General features: G+C 41.7%; 1 protein-coding gene and 1 long non-coding RNA gene across 6 annotated transcripts in view; one reads left to right on the top strand and one right to left on the bottom strand.

Moving 5' to 3' along the window:
• The window catches only part of LOC140717319 (uncharacterized), a 136,795-nt gene extending 124,017 nt beyond the window's left edge, over positions 1 to 12,778 (bottom strand). For 3 of the 4 annotated variants that reach the window (XR_012096515.1, XR_012096517.1, XR_012096518.1), the window contains exon 1: positions 12,699 to 12,777. This is a non-coding gene — a long non-coding RNA (uncharacterized lncRNA). Of the gene's footprint in view, positions 1 to 12,698 lie in introns of all 4 variants that reach the window. The other variant, XR_012096516.1, reaches the window with a different exon arrangement.
• The window catches only part of LOC140717316 (solute carrier family 26 member 9-like), a 149,366-nt gene continuing 136,580 nt past the window's right edge, over positions 11,194 to 23,979 (top strand). The window contains exon 1 of one of the 2 annotated variants that reach the window (XM_073030783.1): positions 11,194 to 11,306. The gene's annotated coding sequence lies outside the window, so the exon portion shown is untranslated. The remainder of the gene's footprint in view (positions 11,307 to 23,979) is intronic. The other variant, XM_073030787.1, reaches the window with a different exon arrangement.

The following is a 23,979-nucleotide window of genomic DNA, read 5'->3' as shown; positions in this document are numbered from 1 at the left end:
AAGTCCATCACTCCCCACAAGTCCATTACTTCAAGGACTGTATGCCGCTGTTGCCTTTGTTTCAATCTTTAAGCTCACTGAATACTTTCTGAGGTGGGCCATGCACACTCATCCAAGAACAGATAAAGGTTTTTACTAGCTCTGAGTGTTTCTTTGTGCTACCTGCTTTGAAACCTCTGAAATCATCAATGACGTAGACATAACATACTCCTTGCTCCAGTTCAGGTAAGTCTATGGCTACTGTTTCTTTGTATCTAGATGCTAGTGGCAGCCCAATCGCAAGCTTGGGTTTGGGCTTTCCAAACTTTTGGCATGTCTCACAGCTGCCGGCTATCTTCTTTGGAATGGAAAAATAGCCTGCATCTTTGTTGCATGAACTCCTGGGCAGTTTTTGAAGTCTATCAGTTGAATTGTGTCCAATCTGCTCGTGAGGCTTGAGCAGCACTTTGTGTTTCTCATATGTGGTCATATTCTTTGTGACAGTTAGTACTTCATTCTCAGATCGATTCTCAGTAATGTTTTTATCTGGAATTTTCACACAGTTATGTCCAGAGCTAGTGGGCTCAAGAGGCATTGGTTGTTCAAGCATTGTTGTCTGATATTCTCCACAGTTAGTTCCACTCCAGCTTTCTTAAGGGAAATTTTATTCAAGAGTAATGGAATGTTCAGTGGTACCACCTACGTTTCAACGTGACATTTTGTCAGTCCTATTTTTGCAAGAATTTTCACTCTTTTGGTAGAATGTACAATCTTTCTATCTCCAAATTTGAATGCTTCACAATTGGGTGTATCTGTACTCACTATTTTATGCACTTCCTTCTGGTTGAGTTCACTTACAGAGCTGTCAAGCCATTTTTTTCCACACACTGTGTGCGCATAGGCTGTTTCAGCAACAGCCGATGCAAGAGATTCTATCCTCAAAAACCCTGCATCAGATGTCTAATAAATGATTAATTTGTAAACAATGTGATATGGCATTCTTCTACATTTTCAGATTTAATATTTTCTTCAGTTAGCCTAACTTGTTCAGTTCTGCTTGAACAGTTTCTTGCCCAGTGGTAAGTACTTTGACAAACCGTACATATCGATCTCCTGCCGCACTTGTTTAGTGAATTTATGCCACTTAACGGTACCCTCATCTGGTCACTCTGGAACCTACACCTGCTCAGTGAACTATGCTGTTTCCTGACTCAGACTAATTCCGACTGTTGTCTTGGCAGCCTTTTCTCCAAAAATCTTCTTCAGTGCCAATTTCATATAAGTAAATGTAAGTTCTGTACATGCCGTTAACACTAGCTGTCTGTCCTTTATGTCTAGACATGCAGTATCCAGCAATTTAAAAGCTTATACTGCATAAGGAAGTTCCATTTTATATTTACACATATGACTGTACTTTTGTTCAAAATCAATAATATAATCAGCCATATTTCTAAAACTGTCTCTGGATGTTTTGTTGAAGTTGGGCTATGTTTCATAAATCCGATCCTCTTCTTTTAGAAACACTAAGTCAAGTGTATTTATTAGTGTATTGATACCATCATCTTTGTTCAAGTTTTCTACTGAAATTCCTATCCCAGTCTCTCGCTCATTCCAAAAACGACAGCACAACTGCAAGGGCCTGCTTCTTCTTCTTGAGCTCTGTCATACATCCATATTCTAATTTCATTTTTCCAGCTGTCGTCGAATGCCGGTGGGATCCTAAAGTTGGAAACCATCCTCTGCTACCACTGTTAATGGTCAAACAACAAAGACAAGATTTTCATTCATTTTAACAACTTTTCTCTTTCTGTTCATGTTCAGTATGTAAGGGTCGCCATCTTTTTACCCACAATCCCCTCTGACCTTCGCACACATGCCCTTAACAGGGAGAGTGCACATCCAAACTAAATGCTTACATAGCCCAAATGAACAGAACTCAACTGACTGATCTTCTACTGACTGTTTTACCCATGGAGAGTCCGCGCTCCTTTCCACACTAATAGGAGAAGCCTCTAGACCAACCTGCATAGAGATTTTTCAATTAAATTAGGAAATATGAAAAATAGTCACCAAAAGCTGGTGCTGGGAGAAGCAGTAAGATGGACTCTTGACCTCACAATCTACCTGACTATGATATTGCACCATATTGTCTACTTGCAATACACTTACTAAGTAGCTGCTGTACTTTATCTGCATTCTATTATTGACTTACCTTGTTCTTCCTCAACGCTCTATGCAATGATTTGATCCATACGAATAGTATGCAAGATAAGCTTTTTATTCCATCTCAGTACATATGACAATAATCAACCAATTCCAGTTCTATCACCACATATACTTCAGACTTTTCCTTGAGTCCCACAGGAGCCATAGTTAATGTGCTTCTTTGACAGTAGATCTCCTACAGGTCCAGTGAGAGGTTCAAAAAGAACAGGACTAATTTGCATGTTTACTAATTTAATGAAAAATCTCCACATACACTGATCTACAGGAAACCCATTGCAGTGTGAAATGATTCAGAAATGATTCAATGTGATATCCTCTCGGCGATCAGAACCCATGAAAATGACTTCATTATTTCTTTTCCTGCACTATTTATTTATTTTACAATTTTTAGTTACTTTTGTATAGGTTGTTCTAGCCGGAGGTGATAATGGGGATAAGCTCCCACTGCCGACTAAATGGTCCCAATGGTGTGCGCCTCAAATAGCCTCCAACAACCAAGTTCAGTTCCTGGACTTCAGATGAGTCTTAGCAACCAAGCCAGGTGGAGCCACTTCTACTGACAGCAGAAGGGGCAAAGGCAAGCAACTAGCACTTTAAAACCAGTCACTTCAGGTAGGGCTCGTCAACCATGGTAGGCAGCTTATCTAGAAGGAAAACTCTGATCTCAAACCTCCACTGCCTTGTGGTTATACCCACTCGTGGGGAAGGCTTCGGGAGTAAACTCCAAGGGAAAAGTCTGGAGCTGGAGTCCCTGAGGCAGTCCTGCATTGAGTTCAAAGTGGACTGGAAACTCCTGAGATGGCATGGCTGCCAAACTGTATCAGTCTCCTGGTGTTCCTTTGGGTTTCCCAGCTGCGTGGAGAAGGGGAGATTGCTACTTGGCCAACAGCTTGCTCTCCATATTGTACTGCCCTGGCGTACATATCCAGACAGTTAGGATGCAACACCCATGGTTGACGGCGACCAACAGAAGCCAAACCAAAAGTAATTTTTGTATTGTTGCTACAAAACAGCCAATTTCATGTCATAAGGCAGTGATAGTAAGCCTGATGCTGATTCTAATTCAGGTTTTGATTTAGACTTAAATTTTGATTCTGATTGTGAGAGGAAGCTTGGATCTGTCATGATTAAAGCAATTTGGTAGATGTGTTTGAGCACTTTTCCAACAGTGCAACACAAAATGCTGGAGGAACCCAATGGGTCAGGCAGCATCAATGGAAAAGAATGAACAGTCGACATTTCGGACTAAAACACTTCAGGTCCCCGCTGACCCCATGGTGCATTACCTGCAGTGGATTTGTTATATGGTTTGCAATGGGGCAGATTGATTTGGGTTTTATCATGGCTAGCATGGTTTGTCAGCTCTCCATGCCACCTTGTCAGTCTATGCACTAAGACCATAAGACATGGGAGCAGAATTAGGCCAATTGGCTTATCGAGTCTTCTTCATCAATTCATTGTCCCTCTCAACCCCATTCTCCTGCCCTCTCCCTATACGCTTTGACACTCTGATTAATTAAGAACCTATCAACTTCCGCTTTAAATATACCCACTGACTTGGACTGCACAGCTCTCTGTGGCAATGAATTCCACATATTCACCATGCTCTGGCTAAGGAGATTTTTTCTCATCTCTGTTCTAAATGGATATCTCTCAATTGTCCATTTCCCCCTGGTCCAAGACCCCTCCTCTGCAGGAAATCTCTCCACATCCATTCTATTCAGACCTTGCAATATTCAATTGGCTTCAGTGAGATCTCCCCTCATTCTTTTAAACTCCAGCAATTACAGGCTCAGGGCTATCAAACACTCCTCATATGTTATCCCTCCCATTACTGGCATCATTCTCGTGAACCTCCTCTGGATCCTCTCCAATGCCAGCACATCCTTTCTCAGATAAGAGGCCCAAAACTGCTCACAATCTTCCAAGTGCAGTCTGACCAATACCTTATAAAGACTCAGCATTATATCCTTGTTTTTGTATTCTGGTCCTGTCAAAATGAATGCTAACATTGCATTTGCCATCCTTATCTATGACTCTATGACCTCTGACTCAACCTACAAGTTAACCTTTAGGGAATCCTGCACAAGGACTCCCAATGCCCTCTGCATCACTGATTTTTAAATTTTCTCCCCATTTAGAAAATGATGCATGTCTTTATTTCTTATGCCAAAGTACAAGACCATGTACTTCCCTACATTATATTCCATCTGCCACTTATTTGCTCGTTCACCAATCTAAGTCCTTTTGCAGACACCCTGCTTCCTCACCACTGCCTACATCTCTACCTATCTTCATATTGCCAACAAACTTGGTCACAAAGCTGTCAATTCCTTCATCCAAATCATTGACATATAACGTGAAAAGAAGTGGTTCCAACACTGACCCCCATGGCCCACCAATAGTCATGGGCAGCTAACCAAAATGGGCTCCCTTTATTCCCATTTGTTGCCTCCTGTCAGTCAGCCAATCTTCTATTCATGCTAGCATCTTTCCTGCAATAACATGGGTTCTTACTTTGTTAAGCAACCTCATATTATGCTACTTGTCGGAGGCCTTCTGAAAATCCAAATAAACAACATCGACCAACTCTCTTTTGTCTATCCTGCCTGTTCCTTCCTCAAAGAATTCCAACAGATTTGTCAGGCAAGGTTTCCTCTTTAGAAAACCATGCTGACTTTGGCTGAATTTATCATGTGCTTCCAAGTACCCTGAAACCTCATCCTTAATAACAGATTCCAAAATCTTTCCAACCACTTAAGTCATGCTAACTGGCCTATAATTTGCCTTCTTCTGCCTCCCTCCCTTCTTAAAGAGCAGAGCAACGTTTAAAGCCCTCAGCAACCATGCCAGGAACTATTGATACCTGGAAGATCAATACCAATGCCTCCACAATCTCTTCAGCTACCTCTTTCAGAAGGTGTTCAGAACCTGTGCGTAGTCTATCTGGTCCAGATGACTTCTACCTTTAGATCTGGCAGCTTCCCAAGCACCTACTTAGTAATAGCAATGACTCTCACTTCTGCCCCCTGACACTCTCTAATTTCTGGCATTCCATCATTATTTTCCAGAGTGAAGACTGGCACAAAAAGTTATTAAGTTCATTCGCCATTTCTTTGTACCCTGTTACTACCTATCCAGCATCATTTTCCAGCAGTCTGTTATCCACTCTCGCCTCTCTTTTACACGTCAAGTATCTCAAAAATCTCCCTGTATCTTCTCTTATGTTATTGGCTAACTTCCCTTCATATTTCATCTATTCTCTTTTTTATGGCTTTTTAATTGGTTGGTTCTGTTGGTTTTTTAAAGCTTCATGATCCTCTACTTTCCCATTATTTTTTGCCATCTTATATGCCCCTTCTTTTGTTTTTATGCTGTCTTCGACTTCATCTGTCAGCCACTATTGCCTCATCCTCCCTTTAGAATAGATCTTCGTCTTTAGGATGTATCTTTCCTGCACCTTCTGAATTTCCCCAAGAAACATCAACCATTCCTTTTCTGCTGTTATTTCTTCTAGTGTCCCCTTCCAATCAACTTTGGACAGCTCCTCTTTCTTTCTTTATTAATCTTTTTATTGATTTAAAAGGAGCATAAATACAAACAAGAGGAGAATTATCTTAAATATATGTATATATTAATAACAATACAAACAGAAAGTGGACAGCTCCTCTCTCATGCCCCTGTAATTCCCTTTACTCCACTGTCATACTGATACATCTGACTTTATTTTCTCCCTCTCAAAATGCAGGGTGAATTTGATCATATTATGAGCACTGTCTCCTAAGGGTTTCCTTACATTAACCTTCCTAATCAAATCCGGTCATTACTTAACACTCAATCCAAAATTGCCACTCCAGTAGTGGAATCTCTAAAAAGCCATTCTACAAATTCCCTTTCCTGGGATCTAGCAACAACCAGATTTTCCCAGTCTACCTGCATTTTGAAATCCTCCGTGACCATCGAACCATTGCCCTTTTTAACATGCTTTTTCTATCTCCCATTGTAATTTATATCGTACATCCTGGTTACTGTTTGGAGACCTGTATGTAAGTCCCATCAGTGTCTTTTTATCCTTGCAGTTTCCTAACTCTACCCACACAATTCTACATCCTCTGATCCTATGTCACCGCTTTCTAAGGATTTGATTTCAGTTTTTACCAAAAGAGCCACCCCAAGTCCTTTGCCACCTGCCTGTCCTTTCGATACTAGGTGTATCCTTGGATGTTAAGCTCCCAACTATGATCTTCTTTCAGCCACAACTCAGAGCTGCCCACAACATCATACCTGCCAACCTCTAACTGCGCAACAGGATCATCTACCTTATTCCGTATACTGCATCTCCTTATAGATGCTGCCTGGCCTGCTGTGTTCCACCAGCATTCTGTGTGTGTTGTTTGAATTTCCAGCATCTGCAGATTTCCTCGTGTTTGCTAACAGCTTCAGTCTCGTTTTCACCCTATTTGATTTTTCCCCCTTGTTATACTCTAGCTCATCGTACAGTCTGCAATTTTACCCTATCATCTGCCTGTCCATCCTCACAGTCTCATTTAGTAAGTAGAATGCCAGTGTTTTTAATGATACAATGTATGACTTAAATAGAGCTGTGGGGACCATGGACAATCAACTCACATATAGTATAAAGTATCGTTACTTTTGCAAATATCCAGACTGGTTGCATCATGATCTGGTGTGGCAATGCAAATGCATGAGAAGCCGAGTAGGTCATGGACTCAACCTAATAATCAAGGGCACATTCCTCCCCATCACTGGTGGTATCAACAGGTGGCGCTGCCTCAAGAATGCAACATCTATCATCAAAGATTCTCCCCATCTGGGCCATCTTCTCACAGCTACCAACGGACAGGAGGTACAGAAGCCAGAAGTCACACCCCACCAGGTTTAAGAACAGCTACTTCCCCTCATCCATTTGCTTCTTGAACAACCAGCACAACCCTAATCACTACAGCTAAGCATAACTATAACCACTTTGATCACTTTGCAGTAAATTGCACTTTGTGTTTTCTTTTTGTTCTTATTGTCCTCTTTCTTGTAAAATATGTGCATAATTTACGGTTGCTTTAATTGTGAATATTTCTTATCTGATAATATGTGCCTGTGATTGGGAGATGAGCTTTATTTGTCACATGCACACTGAAACATACAGAGAAATGTGTCATTTTGTGTCAACAACTGGGGACGTGCTGGGGGGCAGCCCACAAGTGTCGCTACACTTCCGGTGCCATCATGGTATGCCCGCAACTCACTAACCCTAACTGTATGTCTTTGGAATGTGGGACGAAACCAGAGCACCCGGAGGAAACCCATGCAGTGACAGGGAGGTTTATAGACAACGGGAGGAATCGAACTCTGATCGCTGATCACTAACGCTGTAAAGTGACTGCTTTCACCACTACGCTACCATGCCACCCTAACCTTGCAGCTACCGTGTTGCTGCAGGTAAGCTTTCACTGCAGCTGTGCATACACATACTTGTGCATGTGATAATAAACTCGACTCTGACCTAAAGCAGATTCAGAAAGCAAGTTCCCTTCCCTAAGGGAAATTAGTGAACTAATCAGCATTTTTGACAACCCAGCGTCTGTCTCCCTCTACAGATACATGACACAACACATCTGCTTAGTCAACACATCTTCAGCAACAAAAATGTTAATTGTCTTCAGTCAATCATAGTTAATCAAATCTGAATACCAAAAGTTGATGGGTGATGGACTTAATACCCAATATCTGATTAATGAAGAGACGTGATGTGTGTGTTTTTCTTAAGTTTGTTCAAAGTTCAAATTACATAAAACCCAGAAGTATTTTATAATGCTTAAAAAGATTGAAAATGATTAGATTAGCTATATTTGTCACATGTGCATTGAAACATACAGTGAAGTGTGATATTTGTGTCAAGGACCAACGCAGTCCTTGTGGATTCAGCCCACAAGTGTTGCTGTGCCTCCGGCGCCAACACAGCATGCCCACAACTTACTAACCCTTATCATCCGGTACATCTTTGAAATGTGGGAGGCAACTGGAGCACCTGGAGGAAACCCACACAGTTATGGGGAGACGTACAGACCCCTTCAAGACAGCGGCGAGAACTGAAGCCCCAATCACTGATCGCTGGCTCTGTAAATTGTTGTGCTATGATGAACTTTAGATGTCCTAATCTCCCTTGCTGAGGATCTTGCACTATATTTGCCTACTATTGCTGCATCATCTCTGTAATGGCAGCATTGTTATACCTGCCCTCAACACTTCCCTCCTTCTATTCCACGTTGTACAGCCCTCTGCTCTCAAAATCCATATCTTCAAGCCTTTTCACTTCCACCTATCATATCCCAGCTTCTGACATCATTCCCATTCACCTGCCTATAACCCCCTCACTTGGATCCACCAATCACCTGTCAGCTCTTAATCCAACACCTTGCCATGAAAAGACACTTGGATGGGCAAATGGACCCATGCACCATGTACCCTCTGATGAAGTTCTGAGCTTTTCCTGATTCATTCCACAGTTGGTGGGTGTCCTGATGACCTATGTCCTTAACACATTCTTTGACCCTTCTTGAGTAAACAAGAAAGCTGAGTGCAAATCCTTACAGCTCTCCCCTTGATGGCAGAGAGAAGAGAAAGGGCAGTAGCTGGGTAAATTGCCTCCACTAAGTTCAAATCGTGAAACAGGAAGGCAGCAACAATCTGTACCACTAATAGGAGCGTCTCATTGACTGGTTGCATCAGGATCTGGAACAACAAATCAAAGGCACGGGAACGTAAGAAGCTGCAGAGAGCAGTGGACGCTACCCAATACGTCACAGGCTCATCCTTCCCCACCCTACAAGGAGGCGCTGCCTCAAGAAGGCTCCATAAAAGATCCCCACCATGCAGCTAGCATTGGCCAGGAGATACAGAAGCCTGAAGTCACACCCCACCAGGTTCAGGAGCAGATAGAGTACTTTTCTTCACCCATTCTGTTCTTGAGGCACCATTATACTCATTATCCCAGAATAGCAACACTATGAACACTTTGGTTACCTTCCACAACAATAGACTTCTTTGTTCTAATTGTCTTCTTGCTTGTATAATTTACATTTCATTGGTATATTTCTTTCGTGTGAATGCTGCTTAAGTGATGATACGGGCCTGTTGTGCATGAAAGATCTTCATCGCACCCATCCACAGATGAGCTTCTGCAAATGGCAATAAATTCAACTTCGACTCATCAGAGACAGTGATTAATGGGTTTTGGCCCAAAACATTGACTCTTTATTCATCTCCATAGATGCTACCTGACCTGCTGAGTTCTTTCATCTTTTTGTGTGTGTTGCTCTGGATTTCTAGCAAATGCAGAATCTCTTGAATTCACCATTTTAACTGTGATGTTTTCCAATGGTTCCCAAACTTTTTTATGCCATTAAGCAAGGGTTCCATGGACCTTAAGTTGGGAACCCATGTAACAGAGTTTTACATATATATTTCCTGTAACATTAGTAATTATATAACCCAACGGTAACCCTGTTAACCAAGTGGAAATCTTACTTTTTCAGCCAAATGAGGTCCTGTACAATTTTTATCCCACATCATCCCACAATCTCTTTTATCCCTTACCATCTTGTACCAAAGCATTAGGACAAGGACTGTTAGGATGGGAAAGAGCTTCTTTCTCCCAGCCGTGAGACAAGTGAACTCCTTGCCATCACACAGGTCTCATCATGTTTGAAGTGCCAGTAGCATTATACTGTTTACTTTTTAACTTGTGCTTCAAATGCACCTTACATTAAAGTAATATCTTCTGGAATATATTTTGTTATTTGTTAATTTATTTGCAGTTATATTACTTTGTGTGTTGTGTGTGAGTTAACCGTACTATGTTGCGTACCAGAGGAATGGTGTTTCGTTCGGGGGTATACGTGACAATAAGTGTGAACTTGATGGCGCATCTCCTTGTTGTCACATTGCTCTCTGTGGCAGCTTGTGTGCACAACATGGCTGCAATATTTCCCAGAATCCCATGTTGTCAGAGCATGGAAGCATGGTGGTTAGTGCAATCGCTTTATAGGGCCCACGATCAGTGATTGGGGTTCAATCCCCACTGCTCTCTGTACACCCTACCCATGACTGCCTGGGGTTTCCTATGGGTGCCCCAGTTTCTTCCCACAATAATGTATGAGTTATGGTTAATGAGAGGTGGGCATGTTATGTTGGCACCTGAAGCGTGGTGACATTTGCGGGCTGATTTGATTTGATGCAAACGATGCGTTTCACTGTATGTTTTGATGTACATGTGACAAATAAAGCTAATCTTTCCTCTTTATCTCTTTACATTCTAAACTGAAACCTGGGATTCGAAAGCTGGCACTGGCCACTTGATTATGATTAAACATCCCACTGACTTGTCATTAACCTTTATGGAACAAAATCTGTTTTCCTTATCTGTCCCTGTATTCATGACTCTTGCCTCGCATCAACTCCGCTCGGTCTTAACTCCTCTCTGAGGCAGTTTGCCCAAGCCGGTAAGTTAGGTCCAACAGAAACTGGCAAATGAACACCAGTATATCAGTGACCCACACGTCGATGAATGCTTAAACAATGATAACAAATTATTGGCAACATCCAAAAAAAAAACCATTCATCCATCTGTACATTCCTCATTGCTACATTTTGCATTTTACATATACTAAACCACTTACTCAAATGAATTATTAGAAATTGTTTGTCATAGATAACGAGTACAATGTAGCTGGCATTCTTCATTGTCTTAAAATAGCCTGGAGCTTTCAAAATGATTTTTACTGGTCTTTACGGAACTCAGTTGAAAGAAATATACAGAGGCAGTGCTACTTCCCGACTCACAGGTCACAGAATGGCTTTGTCCTTTCCTCTTTAGTCCAATACAGATCGTCATTTAAATAAAACAAGCAAATCATTTTCTAACTGCAGTATAAGCTACACTCTGACAGTGTACCTGATGACTCATTTCACTATTTAAGCAGTGATCAGCAGTCTGTGCGTTCCATTATACTGAGAGGTAATGCACGCAGATTTGTAACACCTGAGCACAAACATAGTCCACCAGAACTTGTTCATGTTTTGAGGTAAGTTAGTTCCTTGAGTATTTTTAAACTAAGGGGATTTAATCCTGACTTGGTATATATCTATTACATCTTTTATCAATAATTCTTAAAGATATTGTTCAATCTACTTATACTAGCCATCAAATTCAACTAGAATTCTATTTCTAAACTTTAAACCTCAGGGAACGAAACTTGATTCGTGGTTTTAAGCAAGCACATTGTATTTGTGTGTTGAATATTTATGCAAGACATGTAAGAATTATATACTCCTGGCTGCTCGTTCTTGTGAATTGTTGGCATTGAAAGACTTATAGGGTTTGTGTTTTAACGCTGAAACACGTTCTTATCCATTTTAACAATTGGAATATCCAAGGATAGTCAGATTGCTTCAGTTAACTCTATGTGTTATGGCACGATGGTAGATCATAAATCTGTGCTCTGCAGTGCTACCTGGCATTGGCTGTTGTGTCTGAGAAGAAAAATGGGGTATTTGCATCTCGGGAGGAAATGTTTCAACTGGCGACCGAGCTAGCACAGTTGCTTTCAAGCAACCCCTGACAGTCAAGAGACACCTGTCCTCCCAACTTATTCCTGCAGTCTCATTACCGACAATCAATTCAAAGAATGAGCTGAAGAAAATACACACTCAGTAAGAGAACTTTGCAAAGTATTATGTCTGACTTTGAACAGGAAGGAATGGGAACAGCTACAGTTCCTCTCTCACTCTCTCTTTATACAGACTCTCATTTAAACCAGCCTTTTATTTATCAACTAAGAATTGGCAAGAGATACCTTTTTGCAAAGTCCTTTGAACAGGTCAAATGGAAAATACATATTATCGCACTTTTAAAAGTTTGCCAGTGAGTTTGATCTTACTACAGGGAAAGGTTCTACATTAGGAAATAAATCATTCATTCTACCTTCTGTCCGGTGAAGTTAACACAACTAATTGTACTGTGTAGTTCTTTGCACTCTGTTCCACCCGTCAATCCCAGCTTCAAACGGCTGCCCCCTACTGCAACAATCAGATTGCCATAAATGAAGGCATTATATCCTGAGTGAGACTGGCAATGAATGTCTTAGCATACAGATAGCTTTAGTGCACCAAGTCCATAGAACAAATATAATACCACCAAGTTTACTGCATGTAGGGTTCCTATTGACAACAGAAATATGAGATTTGCAAATGACTGAGGCAACCACTCATCCATCAGGTTATAGGTAAGGTTTGATTCCAAGTTCCTTTATAGGCATACAGTACTTGAAGCAAGATTGTACGATTCTAGGATTTAACTGAGCCAAGGCTTTTGCAAACACATTTTAAACTGTGCACGTTCCTTATTTAAGACATAATCGCAACAGTACTCATAATCCTAAACTCCAATCAATTATGTTACAATGGGAATTTTGTACCTCTGATCTCTTTTTTTCTCCTTAAACATTTTTTCTTTCGACATTCTCCCGTGGAAGCTTGAGCATGTGTTAACATTACTTCATAAATTTTGCTTTGATGACTCACTCGAATGGCCATTGTTCAAGAATGAGAGTAAGTGATGAGTCAGTGTAGATTAACTATTTCTCCCATAGGAGTGTAATCATTGGCCATCTCCCATGTGCACATACTGTCCAACAGGGATCAGAGGACATATATCAACAAAGGTGAATAAGCAAAGTTTCTTCCTCCTAGACCAGAGTTATTATCATCCAAAAATTATCCAAGTGTTGTGATATGAGTGCTAAGGAAAGTATAGACCTCATCAGATTTTGTACAAGAACAACACATACTGGAGGTACTCAGCAGGTCAGGCAGCATCTATGGAAAGGTATAAATGAGTAGCTGATGATTCTGGCCAAGACCCTTCATCAGGATTGGACAGGAAGAAGGAAGAGGCCAGAAATAGAAGTTGGGGAGGGGAAGGAGAACAAGCTCGGGGCATGTATGGGTATGGGGTGAAGGCAGGGGATTGGGGCTGACAGGGAAAATGGATCAGCTATGATGAAATGGTGGAGAAAACTCGATGGGCCAAATGGCCTAATTCTGTGCCTATATCTTACGGTGTTAAGCTGGCAAGTGACGGGTAAGACCAGATGATGGGGAAGGCAGAAAGTTAGCGGAGAGGGGTTGAGTGAGAATCTGGGAGGTGACCATCCCTTCTTCCACACCCACCTGGTTTACCTACCATCTGCCAGTTTGCACTCCTTCCCCACTCCTCCCACAACTTCTTATTCTGGCTTCTGTCCGTTTTCTTTCTAGTCCAGAAGAAGTGTCTCAGCCCAAAACTGGTAATTTTCTTCCACTGATACTGCCTGCTGTGCTGAGCTCCTCCTGCATTCACGTGTGCTGCTCTGGGTTTCCAGCATCTGCAGAATCTCTGGTGTTTAACATTCAGTTCTTGTTTTTGCCCCAAAGCTTCCTGTTACCCTACACTTAAAACATCCTCAGCATCCTTCTTACTACACCATTGCCACTGCACGTATCCCTCAATGGCTTTACCTTCCTCGTCCAACACCTCACTTCCAACTCTCAACTAATTCATTCTCACCCATGCTTGGGCACATGGCAAATGAGCCAGGATGCCCCACGTATTCAGCAGCCATCGACTTCCCTTCTCCTTTCTACTTTGCCACTTGGCATTGCTGCTCACAAGAACATAGTTCACTTTAAAACCATAACTTTGAGATAGATTTTGAAGTAAAAATCTCTCGGTGTGAGGTTTTACTTCAAAACTGTCTCAAAGTTGAGGCTATCGCGAAGTCTCATCGGTGTGCTGGGAGCACCTGATGCTCCAGGTCCGGCCTCCTCTACCTTGTTGGGACCCAGCATAGGTTGTGGGTCTGTTTTGTTGAGCATCTTTACTCTGTCCACCACAAAAGGCAGGGTTTCCCAATGGCCACCCATCATATCTCTTACTTGCAAATCCCATTCTGATATGTCAGTCCGTGGCTTCCTCTACAACCACAATGAGGCTGCTCTTGGGTTGGAGAGAAATACTTAATATTCCATCGAGATAGCTTCCAACCTGATGGCATGAACATTGATTTCTCTAACTTCTGGTAATTTCTCACCCTCCCTCTTCTCCCTTTTTCCACTCCCTCTTCTGGTTCCCCTCTTCTCTTCTCCTCACCTGCCCATCACCTCCCTCTGCTGTCCCTCCTCCTCCCCTTTCTCCTGAAGTCCACTGACCTCTCCTCTCCGATTCCTTCTTCTTCTTCAGTCCTTTGCCTCTTCCACCTGTCACCTCCCAGCTTCTTCCCCTCTCCCCCACGCACCCACCCTCCCCCTCATTTGGTCTTAATTATCACCTTCCAGCTTGTACTCCTTCCCCTCCTCCCACCCCACTTCTTATCCTAGCTTCTTTTCTTCTTACCTCCCTTCCTTTGCAGTCCTGGGATGAAGGGTCAGCTATTTATTTCCTTCCATAGATGGTGCCTGGTCTGCTAAGTTTCTCCAGCATTACGCATGTGTTGGTCGTAGTGTTATTAATAAACAGTTACCTCCACTTGGGCTATGATGTGGATAAATTTATGTTGCTGTCCAGCACACCCAGGTCCTCTAAGAGCTGCTGAATAATGGTATCTCATCAAAAACTGGCCTTACAAATAACTGGGACAATGCGTTAGCATTACATGCTTGTTATATACACAATAAACACACCAAGAACAAATATTTCAGTGCATTAGATACAATCAAGCTATAAATCCACATTAACGTGTGATCCTCTAGGTTTTAATTGTTGCCAGAAATTTAAAAGATATAATTATTAACTATTGTGGCAATTGGCTTAACCAATCAGTGAAGAGGATGGACGATGAAACATAAACAGGAAGTTGTGGGAAGCAAGTGACCAGATTACAAAGCAGGAATGATATGTAAATTTTGATGAACTTTAATATATCTCCTTCCTGAAGTCAACATTACTCAACCAGGTGTCCTATCTTGCCCCATCATGCTGACAAATCACCACCTGGTATCCCCACCTCCGTCCATGCCTTCTTCTTGCAGCTAGCATTGAACAGAAGTCTGACGTCCCACACCACTAAGTTCAAGAACAAATAATACCCTTCAACTATTCAGTTTATGTATTTATTTATTGAGGTACAGTGAGGAATATGCCCTTCCGACCCTTCGAACCATGCAGACTAGCAGTGCCCCAGTTTAACCCCAGCCTAATCACAGGACAATTTACAATGATCAATTAACCTACTAACTGGCACGTCTTTGGACTGTGGGAGGGAACTGGAGCACCCAGAGGAAATCCATGTGGTCACTGGGAGAATGTATAAATTCCTTACAGGCAGCAAGGGGAATTGAACCCAGGTCACCTGTACTGTAAATCATCTTATTAACCACTAAGCTACCATGCTGCTGTTCTTGAACCAACACATGCACCCTTAATCATTGTGATCACTTTGGTTGCTCTATACTAAAAGTAACTGTTATTTTTTTCTTCTAATTGCATTCTTTCTTGTAAAAATTGTGCATAATTTATGTTTTTCTTGTGAATGCTGCTTATCTGCTGCTATGTGTCTGTGATGTTTCTGTAAGGTTTTATTACACAGGTACTTGTGTATATGACAATATTTTGAACTTTGACTTTAATATATCCCATAGACATTGAGACTTACAATGAGGAAAGGTGTAACAATAATGTTTCATTAGGAAATTCAGTCATGCAGACGGGAAAAAATGTTTGAAGTTCAAAGTAAATTTTATTCTCAAAGTGCCTATGTCACCATATACAACCCTGAAATTCATTTTCCTGTGGGCATACGCAACAAATCTATAGAATAATAACTGTAGCAGGACCAATGAAAGATCAACCAGAGTGCAAAAGACAACAAACTGTGAAAATACAATATAAAATAAGTAGCAATAAATAACGAGAACATGAAGTATCAAGATAAAGAGTCCTTAAAGTGAGATCATTGGTTGTGGGAACACCTCAATTAATGGGCAAGTGAGTGTAGTTATTAGCTCTGTTCAAGGGCCGATGGTTGTGGGGTAGTAATTGTTCTTGAACCTGTTAGTGTGAATTCTGAGGCTCTTATACCTTCTACCTAATGGCAGCAGCAAGAAAAGAGCATGGCCTGGGTGGTGGGAATCTCTGATGATGGATGCTGCTTTCCCTCAACAGCGTTTCATGTAGATACAGGTACAAGTAAAGATAGATGTCATTTCTAGTGAGCAAAAAAGCCAACTGAAGCATTATCATAAAAAAAAGAGATTCTGCAGATGCTATAAATCCAGATCAACTCACACGAAATGCTGTAGGAACTCAGCAGGTCAGATCTGATGAAGGGTCTTGGCCTGGAATATCAACTGTTTATTCCTCTCCATAGGTGTTGCCTGACCTGCTGAGTTCCTCTAGCATTTTGCGTATGTTAAATCTGTTATACGACTTTCTCTTATTGTTTCACTACTGGATACATAACAGTAATTTAAGGAGTTAAGCTGAAGGGATTTTTGATATGTTAGTTTTCTATACAAGACTCCAGTCTTCCCCCCATCCATTCCAGTCCTGCTGAAGGATTTCGGCCTCAAATATCGATTGTGTCTTTCTCTCCATGTATTCTGCCTGGCCTGCTGAATTCCTCCATCATATTCTCTGATCCTCAAGATTTTTAGCATCTTCAGAATCCCTTGTGTTTACCCTATCAACATTTTTTTTACCTTCTACAATGAATTAACAGTAATAAATCCAAGCAAAGATGAATAAGATGACTGTAAGGATGAAGGATTCTAGTCCTTAATATACCTTCTAAATGGTGGGATATGAACTGTCCATCCTACAAAGAAGATGCGTGTGAAAAGTAATTTTTGATGATGCTATACATTTTACTTCAGGATGTTGAATGCGTGTACAATATATACCTTCATCGAGAGGAAGCTAATGAAACCCATACTGGCTCTCCGTAGAGTAACTAGTCAATAGGAAGATATTGGGAAGCGTCTAATTATGACCCTTGCTATTACGAATCTGGAGCAGATGCTAGATGGGCTGGCATTCTCCTCTTCTTTTTCAGGATTCCAGTTATAGAACCATGCAAGAAAGCAAGAACATTTAAACTATTAAGATATAAAAATTTATTTGAACCTTTCTTTAAAAAGGCTAATATGTTGCTAAAGTTCAAAGTTCAAAACAAATTTATTATCAATGTACATATATGTTACCATATACCACCCTGACATTAATTTTCTTGCAGGCATTCACAATAAATATAAAGAAGCGCAATAGAATTAATTTAAAATAAGACAAGCAGCAAAGATGGACAAGCAAGCAATTTGCAAACAAAAACCAGTAGATTGTGTAAAAGCAAAAAGAAAGAAAAAAATAATTATATTAAATAAATAAATAAGCAATAAATATCGGGAACATGAGATTAAGAGTCCTTGAAAGTGAGTCCATGGGGTTTGGGAACAGTTCAGTGATGGGGTGAATGAAGTTATCTACTCTGGTTCAAGAGCCTGATGGTTGAGAGGTAAAAACTGTTCCTGAACCTGGTATAAGCACCATTTCCAGATATTTGAAACTTTAGCTGATTTTAAATTATATTCAAATCAGCAAAATTGGGGAGCTTATGGCTTTTATAATGGCATGGAATTCACCTGAGATTTTCCCCTTCACTGTGGTAGCAATAATCTGAAGTAAATTGATCCTACCTGTAGCCTTGACCTTCCCCACCAGATTTGAGACACATTCCCTGCAGAGAAGAGTAAGCGGGACCACCTTCTCTGCAAGAATTTACAGAAGTATTTCCTTTAACACAGAACATCCGATGTGGCAAAATGCACAGAGCCACTTCATTGGAATGATGTTAAAAAGATGAAAATATTATAGAGGAAAAAATGGATCAGCCATGATGAAATGACGGAGCAGACTCGATAGGCCAAATGGCCTAATTCTGCTCCTCTATCTTATAGTCTTATGGTAAGTGAAGATATGAGGATGGAAGAAGAAATGTTCAGTCAAAATGGGAGGTTGAGAACTTGTGGCAATTTCTTCCTTGTTATTTTTTGGTAGTTCAGAATCGGGTTTAATATCACTCCTTGTATATGCATGCAAGAAAGCAAGACAATTTTAACTGTTAAAATATAACAATATAGTATTTGAAACTTTATTTATAATAAGGGTCGCAGGGTGGAGTTAAGTCTCTACCAAAGGAGGTGTAAGGCACTCCTTCCCACCGCTAACCTGCAGGTCACCCTTGGGCAAGGTGTAGCACCAGCTGACCTCTCCCCCCAATCAGGGTCACGTGAAGCCGTGGGAGTAGGTGGTGGATGGTCGTATCCTGGTTATGTGACCACTGACACCAGACAGACAATCTCTGAAGAGTATTGATAATGGCTGGGGTCACCCATCTTGTAAAGACACTGCCCAGAAGAAGGCAATGGTAAACCACTTCTGCAGAAAAATTTGCCAAGAACAATCATGGTCATTGGAAGACCCTGATCGCCCATGTCATATGACACAGCACATAACCAATAAATGATTTATAATGGCTAATTTATATATGTTGTTAGCATCATGTTCAGACATTTGAAAACGTAGGTTGATTTTAAATTATAATCAAATCAGCAAAATTTAAGGAGCTTATAGTTTCATAATGGCATAGAATTCACCTGAGATTTTCACCTTCATTGTGATGACAATGATCTGAAACAATTCCTCCCGTGACCTTCCCTACCAGAGCTGAGACACATTGCACTACTAATTTAATTTAATTTAATTTAATTTTTATAAATACATATATTTTTGTAATTTATAGTATATTTTATGTATTGCACCATACTGCTGCTGCAAAACAACAAATTTCACCACGTGTGTCAGTGATAATAAACCTCATTCTGATTAACTCGAAGATCACAAGCAAAGCTACAACCTACAAGACTAGGAAACTGAAATTGTCTAAGTTGTAATTTCTGGCTAGAATGCTTGCAACCGGCTGAGTGGCCTCCTCCCGCGCCGCAAAATTCCCACGATTCTACGATTCTGTGTTTTGTTCCACTGCCCCGTGGTGGGGGAAGGAGCATTTCTGAATCCAGCTTTCTCACTGGTGTATTTTACAACCAGCTGAGAGTTAAATAATTGTTTCCCAACTGAAGCACTTCTCTTTGAAGTGGGGTAGCAACAAACACAGATCAGGTAGCGTGTAATCTTTCAAGCATTGATTGTTTTCTTCAAAGCCCAATATAAACGTGTCAACAGAATGGAACTGTGAACACAATGCTACGGGGAATGTGAAGTTTTCAAAATGTTGTTTTGATATACACACTTTAGAATAGATCTCAACTGAGCTGCCAGCAGATGTCATAGGAAATATTGCAACAAGGGCATTGTATCTTTGCTGTATTAACCTGCTTCCTAGATTTCATTTCAAGAGGACTAGAATATAAAAAGCAAGGATGTAATGCTGAGGCTTTATAAGGAATCAGTCAGACAACATTCGGAGCATTGTGAGCAGTTTTGAGTGCCTTCCCTAAGAGAGGATGTGCTGGCTTTGGAGAGGGTCCAGAGGAGGTTCATGAGAATGATCCTGGGAATGAAAGGGTTAACCTATTAGGAGTATTTGATGGCTCTGGGCCTGTACTTACTGGAGTTAAGAATGAGGTGGGGTTCTCATTGAAATCTAAAGGGCTAGATAGAGAGGACGTGGAGAGAATGCTTCCTATAGTGGGGGGGGGGGAGTCCAACACCAGAGGGCACAGCCTCACAATACAAGAATTCCCTTTAGAACAGAGATGAGGAGGAATTTCTTCAGCAAGAGGGTGGTGAATCTGTGGAATTCACTGCCACAGTCAGCTGTGGTGGCCAAGTCATTGTGTATACTTAAAGTGGAGGTTTATAAATCCTTGATTATTAAGGGTGTCAAAGTTCAAATTAAATTTATTATCAGGTACCTAAATGGCACTACATACAACCCTGAGATTCATTTTCCTGCGGGTATTTACAGCAAATACAAGAAACACAATAGAATCAATGAAAGACAATGAAGGACAAACAACCAATGTGCAAAAGACAACAAACTGTGCAAATACAAAAAGAAAAAATTATTATTATTATTGAGCTGAGAAAAATAATAAAAATAATAATTACTAGGCCCTGATGCAGCCAGTCAATATACTCTCCAGCACACATCAAAGTTTTAGATGACATGCCAAATTGTTGCAAACTTCTAAGAAAGTAGAGGCGCTGTCGTGCTTTCTTCATAATGGCACTTACGTCAAAGGTTAAGGGGGAGAAAGCAGGAGAACGGTGTTGAGAGAGTTAATAAATCAGCCTTGATAGAATGGTGAAGTAGACTTGATGGACTGAATGGCCTTTCCGCCCCTATGTCTTATGGTCTTATTTCTTCATTACTACCACAGCACTCTCCTGCCAAAGAGCGGTCTGGGATATCCTAAAATTGTGAAAAGTATGGCATTTAGGAATCTCTCCTCTACCTCTCATTGACTGTCTCCTGTTTCCGCTGCCTCGAGAAAGCAGCCAACTTAATCATAGACCCTTCCCATCCCGGTCATTATTCCCTCCTCTCCCCTCTTGCATCAGGAAGAAAGTACAAAGCATTGAGAACACACACCACCAGAATCAAGGACAGAATCCAAATCAAGTTTAATATGCAGTGAAATTTGCTGTTTTGTAGCTGCAGTACACTGAAATAGATAAAAAGAAAAACTACCGAGGCAAATAAAAAATATGGAAAATAAATAAGGGCAAAGAAAGAGAGCAAAACAGTGAGGTGGTGTTCAAAGCTTCATAGACCGTTCAAAAATCTGACGGTAGGGGGGCAAGTTGCTGTTCCTGGCACAGCGCTGTAGCGAAGTGGTTAGCACAATGCTTTACGGTCCGAGCAACCCAGGTTCAATTCCTGTCACTGTCTGTCAGGAATTCGTACGTTCCCCCCATGACCACGTTGGTTTCCTCCGGGCGCTCCAGTTTCCTCCCACAGTCCAGACACGTACTGCTTGGTGGGTTAATTGGTCATCGTGAATTGTCCTGTAATTAGGCTGGGGTTGCCGGGCAACGGGGCTTGAAGGACTGGAAGGGCCTATTCTGCATTGTATCTTAATAAATAAATAAATACAATGTTGAGGGTGGGTCTTCAGGTACCTCCTCCCTGGTGGTAGTAATGAGAACAGGCCATGTTCTGGGTAGTGAGGGTCCTGAATGATGGATACTGCTTTCTTGAGGCGGTGCCTTTTGAAGATGCCCTTGATGGAGGGAGACTGGTGCCTATGATGGAGCTGGCTGAGTTTACAACTGTCTGTAGCGTTTTTTCAACCCTGTTGTTGGAGACTCCACACCAGTGATGAAACCAGTCAAAATGCTCTCCAGGGTTCATCTGTAGAAATTTGCGAGAGTCTTTCATCAAATACTATATTTGCTCAGACTCTGAATGAAATGTAGCCACTGGCCTGCCTTCTTAATAATTGCATCGATATGCTGGGACCAGGATAGATCTTCAGAGACATTGATACCCAGGAACTTGAAGCTGCTCTCCATTTCCATTGTGGGCCCTTTGATGAGGAGAAGTGTGTGTTCCCCTGACTTCCCACTGTTATCAGACTGTTTGACAAATCTCTTATGTGATGGACGTGAACTCTTGGTCTCTCAGTCGGCCTCTTCATGCTCTTGCACTTTATTTGTCTGTCTGCACTGCACTTTCTCTGTAACTGCAGCACTTACTTTTGCATACTGTTACTGCTTTTCTTTTGGTACGACGTCAGTGTACTGAAGGGCTCTCCATTGGCCGGGGTCGACCATGAAAGTTGTGACCCAGCTGTCTGCATAATACGCATGCCAGGGCAGTACAAAATGGAGGGCAAGCAGTTGCCCACGCAGCAGGCTTCCGCTCTCCATGCAGCTGATGAATCCAATGGAATGGCAAAGACTGGTACAGTTTGGCACCGGTGGCATCTCATGAGTTGCCAGTCAGCTTTGAACTCAATATAGGACTGTCTTAGGGACCGCAGCTCTAGATTTTTGCCTCCTGAAGCCTTCCTCATGAGTGGGTATAGCTACAAGAGGCTTGAGAACAGAGCCCTCTTTCCCCTTGATGAGCTACCAACCATGGCCGACACGGCTTCCTGAAGCGACTGGTTTTAAGTTGCCAGTAACCCGCCTTTGCCCCACCTCCTGTCAGTAGAAATGGTTCTACCGGGTTTAGTAACTAAGCCACATGTGAAGGCCAGGAGCTGGATTTGGTTGTCAGAGGCTATTTGAGACGCACGCCATTGGAAGCATTTAATAGGTAGCGGGAGCTTTGCCTCACCACTACTTCCGGCTATAACAACTTCAAGGAATCAATGTACTGATTATTGGTTATGTGTCTGTATGGTAGGCAAGACAGAGCTTTCCTCAGCATCTCGGTATATGAGACAACAATAAACCAGTTATTATTAATAATAATTATCAGTTATTACCTACAAATCCACTGGTAGGTCAAGTGAACCAATGTTATTTGTCCTTTCTCAGGCCAACATCCCCAGTAGTAAGGCTCTAGTTATACCCAGTTGGCTCTATTGGGTAGGCCATGGTCACTTAACTCCGGACTTCTGAAATAGATACCCTTTTCCATGCCTTGTTGGTGAAGATAGATAGGAAGATTATACTGTGTGCCCAAATCCTCGTCAAGAAATTTAGCAACCCTCTGACTCCTGGTAATCTCTGGTCTTTGGCCATTCAAGATGAAGAAGGATAATCAAAAACCTTGAGGCCACACATCAGAAGAATATAAAAGCCCAGTTAAGTGATGGAGAGAGAGAGACCACCTCACAAACCCTCCACCCATCCCACCAGCCACCTCCTCCCCCATTTCATGAAGAGCTGAGGAACCCGCATTGATAAAGATTTTTAAGAATAGCTTTATTTGACACATGTGCATCGAAACATATAGTGAAATGTATCATTCATCAAATCAACTCACCCGAGGATTATCCTGGTGGCAGCCAGGAAGTGTCTCCATGCTTCTGGCACCTCAACTCAGTAACCCTAACCATACATCTTAGGAATGTGGGAGGAAAACACAGCACTCGGGAGGAAAGCCACACAGTGACAGGGAGAACCAGGAAGTACAAACACTTTACAGTGGCGGGAATTGAACCCCAATCTTCCTGCTAGCTCTCTAAAGCATTGCGCTAACCGCTATGCTACCATGGCACCCTGTACTGGTCTCATTAGCCTCTTTAGAACCCACAAAACTGAAGTGGAAGCTAGAGATCCTTGATTCTGATGGACTGCCTAAGAAAGTTTTCATGGGGAGAGCTAGGATGGTAACTGGTAACTTTTTATATTCAGTCCCCTGTGGTCAATCATTTAGGATAAGAATTATTCAGCATGTTATTGTATGTCAATTTCAAAGGAAAAGAACAACTAAGAGCCCCTCAGAGGGTGATGCATGCACCATAAGGTGACATGGTAGCGTAGGGGTTCGCACAATGCTTTACAGTAGAGGCAACCCAGGTTCAATTCCCGCTGCTGACTGTAAGGAGTTTGGACGTTCTTCCCATGACTGCGTGTGTTTCCTCCGGACGCTCCGGTTTCCTCCCGCAGTCCAAAGATGTACCAACTGGTTGGTGAATTGCTCATTGTAAATTGTCACATGACTAGATTGGGATTAAATCGGGGGGGGGGGGGACTGCTGGGCCAAAAGGGCCTACTCCGCGATGTATCTCAATAAGTAAATAAATACATTT

This window comes from Hemitrygon akajei, chromosome 27 (assembly GCF_048418815.1).
Source record: "Hemitrygon akajei chromosome 27, sHemAka1.3, whole genome shotgun sequence".
In the NCBI taxonomy this organism is placed as follows: Eukaryota; Metazoa; Chordata; class Chondrichthyes; order Myliobatiformes; family Dasyatidae; genus Hemitrygon; species Hemitrygon akajei.
This window is presented reverse-complemented; position numbering and strand designations above follow the sequence as displayed.